This window comes from Protopterus annectens, chromosome 4.part1 (assembly GCF_019279795.1).
Source record: "Protopterus annectens isolate FY-2018-M chromosome 4.part1, PAN1.0, whole genome shotgun sequence".
NCBI classification, from domain to species: Eukaryota; Metazoa; Chordata; order Ceratodontiformes; family Protopteridae; genus Protopterus; species Protopterus annectens.
The window spans coordinates 22,325,903-22,342,711 of record NC_056734.1 but is presented as its reverse complement, the minus strand read 5'-3'; positions in this window follow the sequence as shown (position 1 = coordinate 22,342,711).

Below are 16,809 nucleotides of genomic sequence, written 5' to 3'. Positions count from 1 at the left end.
CCGGAGACAGTGATCTGTACGGCCTAGCAGGTACAGTCTGTGGCTGTCCCACAACCACCCATATATGGCAGCCACATGGTGGAGTTGTGTGCATGCAGACACACACACATTTATCATACAACTAGGGCTCACACATACACACATACATTACATCAACATTGGCCCATGCAGTACTGTTGTCCCTCACACACACACACACACACACACACACACACACACACACATAGACATGCCGATTGGATGGGTCAATGTCGGGCTCTGGCAAACCTACAACACACCCTGTGCATATGATGACACCTGTGCCACCTCCTGTCATCTGTCACATTGATGCTGGAATAGGCTAACATGGTTTTGATGCACAGGGTGACATCATAGCAGTGTAGCAATAGTAGCAAGTTGCCAACAGGAAGGTGTACTGATATACTTGTAGGTATATCTAAGCAGGCATTATGCATCACAGCTTTGATAGTCATTGTAGCATTGTTTACACCAGTGTTAGGTCTGAATATGTATTGTCCACCCATGTGCCACTTGGCAGAAGTGTACAGTGTTTCCAGCATGTGTTAGTGAGTGGACAGTACGTGTGTGCTGTGTGCATTACAAATTAGCAGGTATACATCTGTGAACATGGTGTGTATGCACTGTCTGCATGTACGTGCATAGTGGACATGTGGGATGTGTGACATACCCTGTTCTACACATTGTTAACATCTCATGGTATCTTTCGATGGCCAGTATGCATTCTACTACAGATATGTACTAACATGGGTACACATGTGTGTATGACATGGGTTGGCACTATGCTGTGGGTGATACCGTTGATATCAGTCAATGATCTGCAGTCTGGCAGTATACACCACCTCAACAGCATGACTATAACCAATAATTATATGATGTCCTGACAAATGGCTCACAGTTGTAGGGAACTCAGTAACAGTTGGATCTTTCCAGTACTATACTATAACAGTAACCAGTGGTATTGACCGCCACACATTCCTGAGACCACACCTGTGTGGCATAAAGCCCTTTTCGGTACATGCAGACATACTAGGAATATGTCCATCCACATCTGGTAATGCATGCATTGTCCTACACTGCATTCCCCGGATGGGAAGCATATCCTACACAAGGGTATCATACAGACAGATACCTGTTGTCCAATACATGCTGTATAGCAGTACACCATCTATGGCATGGTCATCCACATTTACTATACATACTATCCTGACAGTACCCCATAGGTGGTAGCCCTGAACATGTATGTTGGGTACCAATGTGTACAGACAGACAAGTGTTATGTAATCTGTCCATTGGTATCCACATATCCATAGGTATTGTGGGGTCCCTCGGTGTTTCACATAACACATTAGGGGCCTGCATGCATATCCACAGGGCTGGTGCACACCTATCATGACTGTCCATTATTGCCAGTCATTGTTGTGTATGAACATGTCTGACATATACCCCAGCAATTACCCTCACTCACAGTTAAATACAGTACGTGTCATGGGTGTGTGTGGCAGGGATGTCCTTAACCACGGGTCACTACATTGGCCGGTCTTGACGCAAACATACATATGTGGCCTATGATCTGAGAAGCAGCGGCACAATTTGTCGAAGGTTACAAATGTATTCATGTAGTATGCAGGCTTCACACCTATGTACTGATTGAGGTCGCATGTACACAAATCTATTTGACACGCAGATACCCGATGTGTGCAATGCACATACTGTTTGAAACATATGTCATACCGTAGTAAAAGCAAAACCCACACTGTATTGACCACCTGTGGCACACACACACACACACACACTCAGCGTTTACAGGATTCAAACCCCTACCTAACTATGTTATGACACTAGTGACATACGCATTAATACGATGCTCTATTTGTTTGAATGGGAGCACTTTTTTCCAAAGCTCTATTTGTAGGATGCTGACATCATCACACTTGGCAAAGAGGTATTCACCACTCCTAATGTATTTCCACAGTCTCCGAAAAGGCCACTCCTCTCAAAGGCAGTCTCACACACATTCACACTCAGCAGGATTTAAACCCCTACCTAACTACGTTATGCTACTGGAGAGATATGCATTAACACGGCCCACTATATGCATTACTGGGTGGTTTCTGTTCTCCTTGAATATTTGTAGGATGCTGACATCATCAGACTTTCCAAAGAGGGATGTACCTCTTTTAAAATGTGTTTCCACAGTCGCCAAAAAGGCTACTCTTCTCAAAGGAAATCACATACATACACACCCCTCTCACACACTTAACATTTGCAGGATTCAAACCCCTATCTGACTATGTTGTAACACTAGTGAGATATGCCTTAACACAACACGCTATTTGTTTTACTGGGAGAATTCTTTTCCAAAGCTCTATTTGTAGGATGCTGACATCATCACACTTGACAAAGAGGTATTCACCACTCCTAATGTATCTCCACAGTCTCCAAAAAGGCCACTCCTCTCATAGGCAGTTTTACACACACACACATTCACAGAATTCAACCCCCTACCTAACTATGTTATACTACTGGAGAGATATGCATTAACACGGCCCACTATATGCATTACTGGGTGGTTTCTGTTCTCCTTGAATATTTGTAGGATGCTGACATCATCAGACTTTCCAAAGAGGAATGTACCTCTTTTATAATGTGTTTCCACAGTTTCCGAAAAGACCACTCTTTTCAAAGGCAGCCTCACACACACACATTCACAGGATTCAAACCCCTACTTAATTATGTCATACTACTGGAGAGATACGCATTAACACAGCAGGCTATACGCATTGCTGGGTGGTTTTTGTTCTCCTTGAATATTTGTAGGATGCTGACATCATCAGATTTTCCAAAGAGGGATGTACCTCTTTTAAAATGTGTTTCCACAGTCTCCGAAAAGGCTACTCCTCTCAAAGGAAATTACACATACACACTCCCTACACAAGGCATTTGCAAGACTCAAACCCCTACTTGACTATGTTATAACACTAGTGAGATATGCATTAACACAACGCGTTATTTGCTTTACTGGGAGCATTTTTTTCCAAAGCTCTATTTGTAGGATGATGACATCATCACACTTGGCAAAGAGGTATTCACCACTCCTAATGTATTTCCACAGTCTCCAAAAAGGCCACTCCTCACAAAGGCAGTTTCATGCACATACATTTACAGGATTCAAACCCCTACCTAATTATGTTATACTATTGGAGAAATACGCATTAACACGGCACCCTACATGCATTATTAGGTGGTTTCTGTTCTCCTTGAATATTTGTAGGATGCTGACATCATCAGACTTTTCAAAGAGGGATGTACCTCTTTTATAATGTGTTTCCACAGTCTCCAAAAAGGCCACTTCTCTCAAAGACAATCTCTCACACACACACATTCACACTCAGTATTTGCAGGATTCAAACCCCTACCTAATTATGCTATGCTATTGGCGAGATACACATTAACACAGCATGCTATATGCATTACTGGGTGGTTTTTGCTCTCCTTGAATATTTGTAGGATGCTGACATCATCAGACTTTCCAAAGAGGGATGCACCTCTTTTATAATGTGTTTCCACACTCTCCAAAAAGGCCACTCCTCTCAAAGGCAGTCTTTCACACACACATTCATACTCAGTATTTACAGGATTCAAACCCCTACCTAATTATGTTATGTTACTGGAGAAATACACATTAACATGGCACGCTATATGCATTACTGGGTGACTTTTGTTCTCCTTGAATATTTGTAGGATGCTGACATCATCAGACTTTCCAAAGAGGGATGTACCTCTTTTAAAATGTATTTCCACAGTCTCCAAAAAGACTACTCTTCTCAAAGGAAATTACACACATACACATCCCCCACACACACACTTGGCATTTGCAGGACTCAAACCCCTACCTGACTATGTTATGACACTAGTGAGACATGCATTAACACGATGCACTACATGCTTTACTGAGTGGCTTTTATTCACATGCTATGTTTGTAGGTTGCTGACATCAGACTGGACATGGTTATGTGTGTGCGCGTAGTGTTATGCAATCCCACGAATGAACCTTGTGGATCAGCAGGTGTGAACATCTTGAACAGGAATATGCAATTCATACCTGGTGTGATCTATCTGTGGACATATTACCATTCCTTCATATGACAATACATATTCATGCACGGATTGTAGGTTTTGTGGATACCACATGTGTCTGTGATGTTGGTAAAGGGCTATTCAAGGTCTATGTGGGACCTGTGTTGCTCCTGTCAGTGATGTTTGTCCTGGGTGGCTGCCTTGCAAGATATCTAGCAGGTTTGGGGAACATGATGTGTTCATTAACATACCACAGACGTTTGTGTTGTGTGTTTGTCGGTTTACAATATCTCTGTTCCTGACTGCAATCATGATGGACTCCATGGACTAGCATTTCAGACTTTGTAGGCTTATAGGAATATAGTTCCCATGGTGTGTTGTGCACCAACACTTGTGGGGTGTACCACATGTTGCTGTAACACAATCAACGGTGTAAGAACCTGTAGAGAGTGTGAGGCTCAACAGACTGTTCGGGTGCAGTGTCTGTCCTGTCGTTCACTTATGACACATATGGGGAAACAATGTTATCCACGTGATGGGATTCATTTGGCATTGTGGGGACCAGTTTACACATTCTACATGTGATATCTCCTGGTATGATGTTAGGGCCTTTTGTCACTGGGAGGTGGGTATGTATGTATGGGCCTGTCTGACAGGATGTTGACATTGTCATTCAGGTACAGCTGACCATGACTCAGGACACATATGACTGTACATCGATATTTCTGACATAGCTGAAGGAGGTGTAATGTTTCTGTCTGTACTCCTTTGCAAATTATCTTTCCACAGCAACAACAAACCTGAACACTAAAACCCTGTTATACTCTTTTACACACTTGACACACTACTGGTCCTTTGTGATCAGTCGACAGTGTATGTCATCATCATATCCTGGCATGTCCAAAGGTCAGTTTTGTGTCTACTCTCCAGTCCAGCTGGTGCATATTGGAATTCTGACGCATTGTTACAACTGCCTTATGTACACAGGTAACACTGTCCTCCTACTAACAAACTCAGATATCTGTGAGAGGTGCAACTGTATAGACGGACAGGAGGCTGAGCTCTCCCAAGCCATGACTGGCACAGTCTATCGGGTGGTAAAGGTAACCACACACACACCACAAATACAGTCACACATGCACCTATGACAACAGCAAACTGTATACATTGGCACACAATGACATACTTGGAGCATCTAAATGTACTCTGCCTAAGCAGCTGAGACATCCAAAGCAGACACACAAACAACTGCTAACACACAACCATACACACATATCATCACATAGTTCACAAAGTCATTGTGCCACACATTCACTGCCCTTAGGCCTACACAACACACCTCATACAACTGTATTAGGTGAGTGTAATTGTGGGTCACACTGACATCCCACTCACCAGGCTGAACAAGGTGAAGGTCACTTTGTGCTGTGTGTCGGGTGCCAGGATATGCCACATGACACATGCACTGTTGTCAGTCCACTGCAAGTACAAATATGGCTCCACCATTGAGCATTCTGGTGAGTAGACCCTCAGACGTTCCTCCCTGGACTACATGACAAGAGACATAGAGGGGCTCTCTGATCATGTAGCCCAGGACAGTATGACCCTGACCTTGTGTAGCATCTTTATTCATTTATTTATTTATTTATTTATTTCAGTTTGATGACCGGGGAGGTCCACTGGGCTCAGGAGTCCATTTTCAGTGGAGGCCCGGGGAGAAAAGCTCCACATTACATAATGATATAAAAGATAAAACAAAAGAAAATACAAAAAATAAAATTAAAATTAAGGTTCAAAGATACAGATACATAAAGATGCAACAGTCAGCCTAAGTGATAAGAATACTGGTAGATTGTGATACAGCGACATTAAGAGGTATAGTGTTTACATAACATATGAGTCGTATATTGACATATTGACAGATGAGTCATATATTGACATATGAGTCATATATTGACATGGTTGGTTAAAAAGGTTACATAGAGTCTGAGTCTTGTTATGGCAGAGTGGTAGAACAAGCATAAATGTTAGGGAGGGGAATAAAGGGAGAGTAAACTATTTACAATACTTACATATATACACAAGACAACAGTAGACAGAAAGTAAATCCAGGAACAAAGTTGATGGTAGTAGGAAATAGTATAGAAATATAGTTAGTGTGTGTGGAGTAAAAGTCTAGGTGGGGAAAGTGCAGTTGCACTTCCACCTAGAGAACAAGTAGGAATGGAGTAGAGTTTTGAAGTTGTCAGAATTTTCTATCATTCGTAAAGAAGGAGAGAGAGAGTTCCACTTTTTGGCTAAGGAAAGAGATAGGAAGTACTGCCCAGCAGGTCGCTTTGGTTTGTGGACAGTGAGTAGGTTTAGATGAGCAGATCTAAGTGGCCTGTTAGGGGTGTATGGTTGTAGGATGTTGGATAGTGCAGGACATTTAGAGGGGTTAAATAATAGCCTGTGGGCAGTGGTAAGTTGGAGGTAGTCTAGAAGGTTGGGAAGTTCTAGCCAGTTTAGTGAGTGGAGTGCAGAGCAATGGTGGGAGGAGTGTTTGGCTTTGATAGCGAATTTTGAAAGTTTATTATAACAACTTTCCATTTTTGAGGAGATGGAGGCAGATAAGTTAGTTAATAGAGGGGCACCATACATTAGAGAGGGAAGAAGATAGGTAGTGGTGAGGGTTTGTGTAGAAGAAGGAGAGAGATAGTGGATGTTTCTATATAACATGCCTAGTTTTTGATGTGTTTTCTTGAGGTTGAGTTGAATATGTGTGTCAAATTTTAGGTTTTCATCTATAGTGACCCCAAGGAGTTTGGCATAGGGAAGAATTTCTATGGTTGAGTTGTTGTGGCTTCTAATTTGGAAGGACTGTTTGTCAAGAGGGAAGGATTTTGAGGGGGGGGGAGAATAGTACTTTAGATTTGTTAGCATTTAGAGATAGGTGGTTTTGGAGCATCCAGTTCTCAGTGGTGGAGAAGGCAGTTTGGGTGTATGCTAGAAGTTCAGGGAGGTTGGTGGCACAGCAGATTAAAGTGGAGTCATCGGCGTATTGTACGATTTTGGTGTTTAGGATGGCAGAGTGGGTCGTTGATAAATATATTGAAAAGCAAGGGGCCAAGAATGGAACCTTGGGAAACTCCAGTGGGGGTAGGAAGGAAGTTAGAGGTGCCTTTCCTCCATTTTACAGCTTGAGATCTATTGGAAAGGTAACTTGAGAACCAGGATAGTGTATTGAGTGAGAGGTTGAGTTTAGCTAGGTGGCTAAGGAGATGAGAATGGGAGACAGTGTCGAAAGCCTTAGAGAGATCTAGTAGGAGAACCAGGATAGTGTATTGAGTGAGAGGTTGAGTTTAGCTAGGTGGCTAAGGAGATGAGAATGGGAGACAGTGTCGAAAGCCTTAGAGAGATCTAGTAGGACTGTTGATACTATTTTACCAGTGTCACGGGCACGATTGACTATATCAAGGAATGAAAGTAGAGCAGTTATAGTGCTATGGCCAGGACAGAAACCATGTTGGGTGTGAGAGGAAGTGGTTTCTGGTAAGGAAAAGCATTAGCTGAATGTGAACGTATTTTTCCAGTATTTTAGAAATTGGGGAGAGGATCGCTATTGGGTGAAAGTTTGAGGTATTGTTATTTATACCTCCTTTATAGTGAGGGTGTATAAAGGCAGCACGCCACAGCTTGTGGACGTATGATTCCTGTATGGATCTGTTGATTAGGATGCTAATGGGGAGGGCGATTCCATCTGCGGCAATTTGTAAGAATTTAGATGGAATGTTATCTGGGGCATTAGAGCAAGGTTTCAGTTTGCTGAGAAGTTTTTTTTATATATGAGGTAGAGACTGGATTGAGTTGAAAAGTGGGGGTGGGTGGGTTTGGAGGCTGGGGTAGAGTGACTGAACTGTCAGGATGGGTTAATAGGGAAGGACTTATTTAGTTCAGCTATAGAATTAATAAAGGAGGAGTTGAAAAGAGTGGCAATTTCTGGGTCGGACTTGGTAGTGTCAGGGCAGGGATTGTTTTTGGTGCCTGGGGTGAGAAGTGAATTAATGGACTTCCAGAATTGTTTGGGGTTTTGAGAGTTGGTTTGCTTGGAGAGTCATAAAATGGGATTTTTTGTCTTTGGATATATGTCTTTTAGTAAGGTTGTGGAGTTGCTTATATTGAATTAGGAACTCTGGTTGTTTATTGTGCTGGGATAATTTCCAGCATTTATCTCTCTGTTGCATAAGTTTTTTGGTTTCCCTAGTTAACCATGATGCGGATTTGGATTTGATTCTTATAGTTCGAGGTGGTGCATGGGAATTAAGTACATGTAGGAAAGTAGAGTTAAAGGCCTCGACGGCACTGTCAAGTTGTAAAGTCTTTAGATTGTTCCAGTTAGTTTGTTTAAGGGTATCCAAGTATTATGTCACAGTATACAGATGACATAATCAGTTTTAACAGTTGCCTAACATATTGTTGTCATTCACAGGGGATCCAGTGTCTGTCAGCCTGGGATTACATGCTCAACATGCCATGTACATTCGCTATGGACGCCATGCACCTGTCACCCCTAGGGTTTCACAGACTGCCTTAGGGTCTTGACACACACATAGTGGCTGTTTGAAGTGAGGGTCAGATGACATAACCACAGCCATAGACATTACAGGGTACAGGAAACGGAGAGTGATGGTGCTCAACAACTCATGTCTAACCTTCAGAATGCATGCACTCAGGACTCACATCAGTATGGAATCTGTCGATATATGCGCAGTAACAAACATCTGGTTCAGGCTCACAAAAGCACAGCAGCACTAACATGTTTTACGTCATACCATGGTTTTCTGACACAAGACTCGGACTGGACAACAACAATAGGGGGGGGATTCCATATACATCATTCATACACACACCTCCAGGTTGGTAGCAGTACACAAAGCATTGGGGAACGTATATGTGCAACTGAGAGTGGTCAAAACTGCATTTATTTTGTAGAATGTTACAGACCACACTCCCAAACATGGGCACAACAGTCATTATTCCTGGGAACACTGGGGAATGTGAAGGTCTCACCAAACACCATTATATTGTGTGACTTCAAATACAGAAACATTGACTGGGTATACTACTCAAGCAGTGACACCCTCGCACAACAGTTGCTAAGACTGTTACACTCAAATGCTAGGGCAGACCTGGTCACCACACCCACAGGGGGTTATACATGTGGTACCTGATCATCACACACATGGGGACTCTATGTTCCACAACAGAGGTATACCTGTAATTGTTAAGGTCGGAACATACATTCCTCTCACTAGACATACATATCCCATACACACACACATCATATGTGATCTCAGTGACATACTTCTCATGAGCAAATGTCACACTTATACAAACTGAGGTGGTATCCCTCAATGACCCTGGGACAGTGTTAATTATGGCTCAGACAACTACATACTTTACAAGCACATTCTATGGACAACTACTGGAATTCATGGATCATGCTATCCCAGATAACTACAAGACTCACTCCTCCAAAGGCAGGGGACCTGTCTACTGGACCACGGCCATTACTGAGCTGTACATGGACAGGCGGAAGCTACTACATTATAGAGCACAATCACAATCTGGAAGGCATCTCTGATCAGTACTATAGTATAGCTACGATCAGTTGTTGATTCATCTAAGGCCCACTTCTAATGGACACTTGCAACAGACACAGTGGACAATCACAAGACCTTATTTAGTTATGTCAGGGACCTCTGTCGGAACTCACAGATATGCTGTGAGTTACTGCATAATTACAAATGATACAGTGAACCCACTGACATTGCGAACATCCTGGACAACAGGTTCAGTGGGAATGTTTCCCCATCATTCCCCCTGCAGTGCACATGTCCATCACAACAGGGTGTAGCCTCCCTGGCATCACAGATGAACATGTGTGTGCTGCCCTCTCCATAGCAGACAACACAGTGTCAGTGGGACCAGATAGTGTCCCAGACTGTGGCATACACGAGATTCATGACAAACTTCACACTCACATTATGTCACTGTTCAATATCACAGTTACTACAGGATGTGTACCCATGGAATGGCGTACAGCTATGGTGTACCTGCTACACAGTGCTGGTGCCACAAGGGACCCTGGACAATATCACAATATATGCCTAACTATCCTGGTCTGCTATGTTATGGAGTGTATCATCATGGAACACATACACATTGTGAACCTACAGACACTGGATCCTACACAATTTGGTGTTGTTGTGGGCATATCTTGCCTCTTGCAGATGTTTGATGTCTTTAAACAGTTAACAGGTCCATAGATGTACACAGGGTTGTCCACACAGCCTATCTGTAGCTCGCACACCACTTCTACACAATACCCCACTTGCCCTTTACACATTAGATCACCAGATTCAATATCTACACATATGTCACAATCTGGATTGCTAACTGGATCATGGATAGCACACACATGGTCAGTATTGCAGGTGCCATGTCTGACTATACACCAGTTACACGTGGCATCCTACAGGGCTCAGTCCTGGGACCTCTCTTGTTCTGTATATATTTCCGATACATACTGGCTAACACAGGAGGAATATGGATGACCATGTTTGCAGATGACTGCAAACTGTGTGCCATATTCGACTCCACAGATGGCACAGGCATCCTCAGAAAGGGTCTCACAGAGATGGCTGACTGGTGCCAGAGCCATGGCCTACAGCTACCTTACTTTAGATGCATAGTCATCACCTTTGGTAGTAACATCATGCACTCACATTACCACATAGGTGATTATACATCACATACAGTGTGTGTGGTTTGTGATTTGGGGACATGAATACTTAGTACTCTTGCCTTTGACATTCACATTGCCAATGTTGTTGGACACACCCTCTATTTAGGCAGCCTTATCCCATACAGTTTTACATCCAGATCAGGTGGGGTCATTGTGACCCTGTAGTTATCTGGCACATGCTTGGATACAATGGCCCATTTCGGATGAACCTTACGCAACACGTGCAGCAACTGGAATGTATACAGATTTACATAACCAAATGGATCTAGGGACTCACACAGATGGTATGCACAGTTTGGCTATGGTGACCCCAGCTCTCCTCAGTTGCTTACTGCCTACTTGGATGCAGTCTGTGCCTTTTGTTTGATGCCATGTCCATCACAGCATTGATGGATAGGCTCCACATGAGGATATCAAAGTCCCTTACAGCTACATGCTCCAGGGACAGGTAAGTGGGCAATGATGTTAATAGGACATGCTGGAGGGGCATATTACCATCACAGAGGCTCCACTCACTCAGGAATGTGATCACAGTACCACATATGCACAGACCCACGCTGACCACCTACAGGTGACATCTTCACAGGTGGACGGGTGATCGCATGCTTAGCCCTGGGATATGTTATGGGTCCTTGCTAGACAGAGGCAGAATGAAATGAACATATGTGTGATATCTTGTGTGACCTACTATTGACAGGCACAGTCTACTGATCTAGCATGATTGCAGACTACAAACACACTGTGGCTAGGCTTCTACATACCCTAGGGCAGATAGCCTAGTGTAAACCTCCGAACCTATGCTAATGTTCAGGATGCACATTGTTCAGTGATGGTACTGATTGCAGGTTTTGTTTCTTCTTTGCTTTACCACTTCCTATGAACAACCTAGGTTTCTGCATAACATATTTGATTGTGACAGTATTTCACTATTTTATATTGTGTCTGTTGTCATATCACTGTGTGCACATGGTGGATTGGTGAATAGTGCGAGGTTCCTGGGTTGACACTTACAACTGAGGGATATGTGTGGCCCACTGCTGTACTCAAACTTGACCTAAGTGTGTAAGCATGCCCAGTTCAGACATTCAGTGTTTTGTTGCCTGACATTTGTCTCATAGTTTCAAGTGTGTGAGCATGCCCAGTGTGGCCTTGCAGTATGTTGCAGTCTGAGGTCCACTACGTTTGTTGATGTGTGTGAACATTACCAATATTAACATTTATACTATATGTGTGTTGAATATCAGGTTCTATTATTACTGCAGGCCTCACCTTTGTGTCTTAACTCGACAGGGATTATGCTATGCATGCAAGGTTTCCATTAGATACTTAGCATTGACTTATCAACATTTTTTCATGCAAACTGACCATTGTTATACTGTCATGGTTTAGTGGTTCTGTACTCTGACTGTAGTGCACTGTATCCTGGGTTCGAGGACTGTCACTGCTTCACATTTTCATACATGGCAGAACAGACTGCTTCAAAAAAAGTGAAGCAAATATGAACTTGTTAACCTGATTTTGATGAACTATACCCACATTTGACCAGACTTGCACAACATTGCTCAATGTTGCCCAACATTGCTGGACAGTGCAAAATATTGCTGAACATTACCTGTAGTTGTGCTACTTAGTGTGTGCAATTTTCTTCACATATACTAAATAGTGGTGAGAGCTGTTTAGCAGTGCTTTATATTGCTTAACACATAGCAATCATGCCTCAGGTGGTACTGCAGGGCTGCCTAGGTCGGATGCACATTTTACACTCCCTATACGTTTGTTAACAGGTAGTGTCAAGTTAGGCATCGCTTTTACTATATGTGCGAGTCGGAGAGAGGTATCATTTCCAGGGTTCCTACTGAGCCAGTGTATATGCTATGTGTTGCCTTTTTGCCAAGGCCAAAGCATACTGGGCATGCCTCCTTCTGCCTACTGGGGCAGGCTCAGGTTGTTCCTCCGAGTCGCGCTCTGCCTGTGATGGCCTTGGCAATGGTGGGGGGCTGTTTTGCCCAGCCTTATGCTGCTCCTGCTGCAGCTGTTTTTGCAGGATCATATTGTGTAGCATAGCACATACCATGACTATTTGGGTACGTGTAGTTGGTGAGTACTGCAAGGCTTCACCAGATGTGTCCAGGCACTGGAATCGTGACTTGAGCAGCCCAAACACATGCTCAATTACATTTCGTGTTTGTGCGTGTGCCTCATTATGGCATTCCTGTTCAGGTGTGTGTGCATTTCTGATGGGTGTCATCAGCCACGTCTCAAGTGCATATCTAGCATCCCCCACTAGGTGACCATGAGGGATGTCCCCATTGGAAAATGTCTGGTACAGCTGTGTCAGATGCCAGATATGGGAGACATGGTAGCTTCCAGGGCAGCCAGCACATACATTCATTATTATGCCCTGGGCATCACACATGACCTGGCAGTTGATGGAGGGGTAACCCTTGCGGTTATAGCAGACCCTACCCCGCTCACCAGCTTGTGCTTTGATGGAATGTGCGTGCAGTCTATTGCACCCACTACCTCAGGGTATTCCACTATTTCCTGGAAGAGACGCATATTGCTGGCCAATACCTCACGGGAATTGGGGAAATATACATGATCACCGACATGTGCTGCCATGGCATTCAGGAACTGGTGCAGTACCCTAGATGCTGATGCCTGTGAAATCCCCATCATATCACCAGTTGGTCTCTGGAAGGTACCTGTTGCTAATATTCTTAGGCCAACACATACCTTGGTTTCCACTGGGATGGGTTCCCCTCTGTTGGTTCTGTGTGTGAGGCATGGCCTGCACAGCTCAACAATTTGCTGCATGAGGTCTCTGTCCACTCTATAGCGCTCCACTATCTCCAGCTCATGTAGCCCCTGGTAGGTTACCCTAGGCCTGTACACTCTTCTCCGTCTCCTCACTGTGGGTTGCTCAGCAGTATTTGCATTGTCACCACCCTCAGCATGTTGCATATGTCGCCTTATGACAGCAATGGCAGCCCCTAACATTTCCTTGTCTCAGTAAAGCTTTTTTAGGTTTCACTTCTATTAGCTTACTGCAGTGTTGCAGTGTGTCTGAGAAATACATACTGGAATGTTTTTGGCTGAGTTTTGAGTGCTGGGCTGGACTACTGTAATGCCTGTGTAGTACTCCCTGGTTAACTTCCTACTATTTGTTGTGCTTCCTTTTCCCTTTCTGTTTCAACAGGGGGCAGCGCCGCACAAACAAGTGCAAACACGTGCACACCAGCTCACACGTGCACACACATGCTTACACGAACTAAAACTTGCTTATTCCTGTTAAAACACGTGCACACCAGTGCAAACATGCTTACAACTGTAATTATACAGCCTTACATATGCTTACATAAGCCTACATGCGCGCACACATGCTTACACGCATACACACTGTCTTACTCGGGTTTACTGGCACGCACACCCATGCATGCATGCTCAGCAAGAAACTTTGGTGTTATCCACAGCATACACCTTTGATTTCTTGACTTTACCTGGCCTACCTGTTGACACACCTCTTTCACTATTATGTAAATGTAAGCTGACACATCTCACTCTGCTCCAATGAGCTGCACTCCTTTCATACATACCCCCCTCGTGATGTCACCTATCTTCTACTCTGTTACTCCCCTTATCCTACTCCTACACTCCACTGACTGTGCTCATTTGCTATGTGAACTTGCGATTCACTATCTTAACTCTCATTTGCATAGGATTGCCTACTAATGCTTAGTTACATCTCTTGACTGAGCTTCCCCCCTTAGCAACCTCTACTCGGTGGCCATGTTGTCTTCAGCCTGCCATTCCCTTGCATTGTAAATTCATTTTAGCTATGAAATCCACATTTGTGGATCTTAATTATTCATTTTCTGCTTTTTAGGGCGCAGTGCATTTGCACGGCGCTGCACTACGGTTAAACCCGGAAATCGGGATTAAAAAAATAAGTTATTTTATTTTTAATTTGTATCACTTCCCATTGCCAATGGCCATATTTTTGGCCATTGGCATGCTTCCTCCTGTGAATGCATGCTTTTTTTTACAGCTGACACGGCTCCGTTTTGCTATTTGTAGAACTGTACTCAGTTATCAACTGAGTATATTTCTGCAGATAACACTACTCCTACAGGTTTGGGTTTCCTGGATCGCAAATTTACCTCATTTGCATGGCTTTCGCCTGCAATTGAGGTAATTTGCATATCCCAGCCCTGTCCATGCAGGACTAGTTTAGAGAGCTCAGTTGCACGCCCCTGCCGGCTGTTCCTGGATCGCTCGGCGGACATGTTGGCTTGCTGGAGTCTTACTCTACTCTTAGACTCCATGCAAGCCTTCATGAATCTGGCCCTTCATGTGTGTTTACCCTGAAAATCAACTTCTGATTCTGATTTCTGTTTTGATCTTAACTTTGCAGTCAAAAAAAAAAAGAAAACTTTAACTCAGATTGCTCTGCAAATCAGACCTTTTTATTTCTGGAAGAATGTGTACAGTTACTCCTACCATCAGTACACTGTTTAAAATTTCTCATTGTTTGCATCTTACAGTGCTTCAAATATAAAATGACCGTTTAATACTTTATGGGCAGGATTCACGATGGCTTGCACGGAGTCTAAGAGTAGTGTAAGACTCCATGCAGCCATCGCGATCCAGGAACAGCCTGAATGTGCGTGTAAGAGAGCACCTAATACGGCTCTTGCATGGGCAGGGCGTGGATATGCTAATTACCTCACTGGCAGCCGAAAGGCATGCAAATGAGGTAATTCCGCGATCCAGGAAGCAGAAACCTGCCCGTGTAAGAACCGTGTTATCTGCAGAAATGTACTCAGTTGATAACTGAGTACCATTCTGCAAATAACACAATGGAGCCTTGTCAGCTCCAAATAAAGGTTGCAAATGTCGCAGGCAGCATGCCAATGGCCAAATATGTGGCCACTGGCAACATACCCTGATGCAAACATGAAATAAAAATAATTTATTTTTAAACGTAGCGCAGCGTCGCGCAAATGGGCTGCGCTATAAAAAAAACAAAAAATAAAAATATTAAACCCACAAATGTGGGTTTATGCAAAGCATGAGTATACAATGGAAGGGAATAGCAAGCTAAAACAACATGGTCACCGAGTAGGGGTTGCTAAGGGGGGAAGCGGAGTGTAAGACATGTAACTAAGCATTAGTAGGCAATCCTATGTAAATGAGTGGTAGAATAGTGAATCGCACTGTTACATAGAAAATGAGCACAATCTGTGCAGTGTAGGAGTAGGATAAGGGGGAGTAACAGAGTAGAAGATAGGTGACATCACAGGGGGGAATGCATGAAAGGAATGCAGCTCATTGGAGCACAGTGGCATGTGAAATCTGTCAGTCACACATCATGGAAAGAGGAGTGTCAACAAGTAGGCATGGGAAAGCCAAGAAATGGAAGGTGTACACTATGGATAACACCAAAGTTTGTTGCTGGGCGTGCATGCGCACGTGTGCGCGCTGGTAGGCACGAGTAAGATAGAGTGCGTGTGTGTAAGCATGAGTGCGCACGTTTAAGGTATAATAAGCATGTAGGAGCCTGCTTAAACACCTGTAAGCTTGTTTGTGCTGGTGTGCACGCGTTTTAACCCGAATAAGCAGATTCTAGTCCGTCTAAGCATGTGTGCTCGTGTGTTAGCCGCTGAGACCGTGTTTTCACTGGTATGCGCGTCGCTCCACCCTGAGGAAACAGAAGGGAAAAAGGAAGCATGAGAAACAGTAGGAAGCTAGCAGGGATTACTGGCAGAGCTATCTGGTGAAAACAATCAGAAACAGGCAATTACACAGGCAGAACAGTAGCCCAGCCCAGCACTTAAAACTCTGCAAACAACAGTGCAGAATGTTTCTCTCAAGAGACACTGCAACAGAGGAGTAAGCTACTAGAAGTGAAAACTGAAAAAGCT